Genomic DNA, 2,718 nt, shown 5'->3' on the forward strand with positions numbered 1-2,718 from the left:
GAGTTATAGAGGGTAAAAGCTAGGCTTGAAAGTGGCCCAGGATGCTGTTTTCGAACCATATGAGGTGAAGGCTAGGCCTGGAAGATGGCCCAGGATGCTGTTTTCGAGCCATATGAGGTGAAAGCTAGGCTTTGAAAGATGGCGCAGGATGCTACCCCGAACCATAGACAGGAAGACCTAGGCCTTAGAGGATCTCCAATGGAGATGGCCCAGAATGCTCTATCCGAACCATAAAGGGTAGAAGCTAGGCCTTGTCGATGGCCCGGAATGTTGTTTTTGAACCGTATGAGGTGAAAGCTAGGCCTTGAAAGATGGCCCAGGATGCTCTGGGTAGAAGCTAGGCCTTAAAGATGGCCCAGGATGCTCTACAAAGAATAATAGTTATTTAGTAACTTCGAGAAAGCACCTGGAACCCAGTTCCCGAAGGGAATGTTATTCCCGGAATAACCCATGGGCTAATGTTTGTGCAATTTTATAAATATGCCTAGTTCTAGTTCAAGCAAACAATACTATGATACTGTCATTGCACAAGCTACAGTGGGAAGGCCACACGTTAGGCAACTGCCACAGTGGCAGTGCCACTGATCCTACGTTGAAACGCGAGCATTGGCACACGTTACGTGCGACACGTATTGGGCAGTCCTTCTCTGAACCATGAAATCTTTATATCTTCATCTGGGGTGTTGGGTTTCTCTCTCCACCCTATCAGCTTCCTGTTCATTCCTTCAATGGCGAATGCCGACAATTTAGAGAGCTATGTCAAGGGTCACCCTTGAAGGGTGAGAAGATCGCAGTCGCCCGCAACTCGCGGGCGATTTGCGGACCGTAAGGCACCCACCGCTTCTGGCATTGAGTCGGTTTGGAACCCGGACTCCGGGTTTCTACCCGTTCTTGACGACGAAAAGTTTCCGCCGGAAAGCTCGTTGATGAGATGGCAGTCTCAATGCAGAGTTCCCCAATATGGAGGTCGACGTCCAATATATCGCTGACAATTGTTCTGATTCCACATGCGATAGCTATGACAAGTTGTCATTGGCAACGGATTTGGTGCCGAACAGGATACACTTCGGCTGGCCAATAAACAGGACTTGATCCCTTAAAGGAAGGTTGAAGGATCCGCTCGCCCAGAATTTCTGGGCCAGAAATTGCTGACAGTCTAGGGCCTAGACTCTAGGCTACCATTTTGCGGGCGGTCCTGCCCGGGGCAGACTGCCCTGTTAATAGGTGCGGCCTCGCAGCCCTGTATCATATACAAGTTACATTACGTCCATTGCATCATTGAGCGCAAGAGACTGCGAAGTGTGAGGTGCTTCGGTCAGACTACGAAGCAATTTCGAGAGAAGGATTGAGGAATTCAATTTGAAGTGATCAATTCCGAGTTTGTTCGTCACGTTCGCGCAATAGGAACCGGGGAAACACCAATTGCACAGAGGTGTTGGGCTTCTGCTGACGCCTCCATTGACGCGACCGGTGCCGCTCTCAAATCAAGGGTGGAACATCTGTTACTAGAGCCACAACAGCCGAGCCGCAGAGGTTATCAGCAGAGCTGTTCCACCAGGGTCACTTGTATGGCAAGTTGCCACTGGCAACATGAGCGTTCTGGGACACAATACTTTAATTTGGCACCAAGCAAAATGAAGAAAGGCATGTAATAAAGGGGGGTCCCCAATCCGGGGACAACCCTATCGAGGCCTTGATGAGCTCTGGCACAAGTACTGGCATCCTCTCCGGTCAAATTAGAACACTCGCGTTGCTGAGTGGCACTCAGTGAGTGGCGCATTAGTCACCACTGGTGACTCACCAGAATAGATGAAACATACGTTTTGAGGAGCAACTCGGTAAAAAAACCGACGGCCTCGGGAAAAGGCCGCGCTTGCGGATAGGCACCCAGGGTATGAAGACAAACCTTGAGCTCCTAGGTTAGAGATGACAACAAAGGAGACGGAGTACCCCAACGTTCACAGTTGCAGAGCTAGTTGGTGCGCCGTGCACGAACTGGTCATCAGTTACCACTGCGAATTAGAGAAGCTTCATATTCTCAGTGTCTGCGCATCTTCCCAGACACTCGGAAATTGTTGCACCGAAGCTGAAAGAGCCCTTGAACACGGGATACCCAATAACACTGGGCCAATGCAGGAACTGGGATGGAACCAGGATAACACAACCAATTTACTCAAGTAGACGCCGTTTGGCCTCAAGGCGTTTTGAGAGAGAAGTCGGTAAAGAGGAGGTCAGATGATCGAGTGAATGGAGTTCTAACGTGTCCCATACACGGTATACCGAGAATACTACGGAGAGGTCTTGAAGACGAGATCTTGAAAGCATGCGCATGTGCTCTTGGGAGATTCAATTGCGCACGGGAACAGTGCGACTTTGGGCAGTGGGTAGGTTTTTAGATTGCTGATGAAGGAATGGAGATATTTGTATCTTCGACACTCTGTTGATAAACGCTCAAAGTTAAGTCGCGAGTTGGGTAGTCGAATGGGGAGGCCTATGTTGCCCCGCGTAGATGTGTAGCGACAGATCATTGCTTAGTAGGTGCAGCATATGCACAACTAGCATGGTGGTACCGCGGCCAACATGGGCGGTTCGGGAAAGATAGCCCATCGCTGACAACTGCATTCTATTACTTGTAATCAATTGTCAAGTCCTGATCATCAGGTCCTGACGCCATCGGTCACCGATGATCGGTGCTGCTCGAGAGCAGCTGTCAGCAGG

Source organism: Perkinsus marinus (assembly GCF_000006405.1).
Source record: "Perkinsus marinus ATCC 50983 genomic scaffold scf_1104296940124, whole genome shotgun sequence".
NCBI classification, from domain to species: Eukaryota; Perkinsozoa; order Perkinsida; family Perkinsidae; genus Perkinsus; species Perkinsus marinus.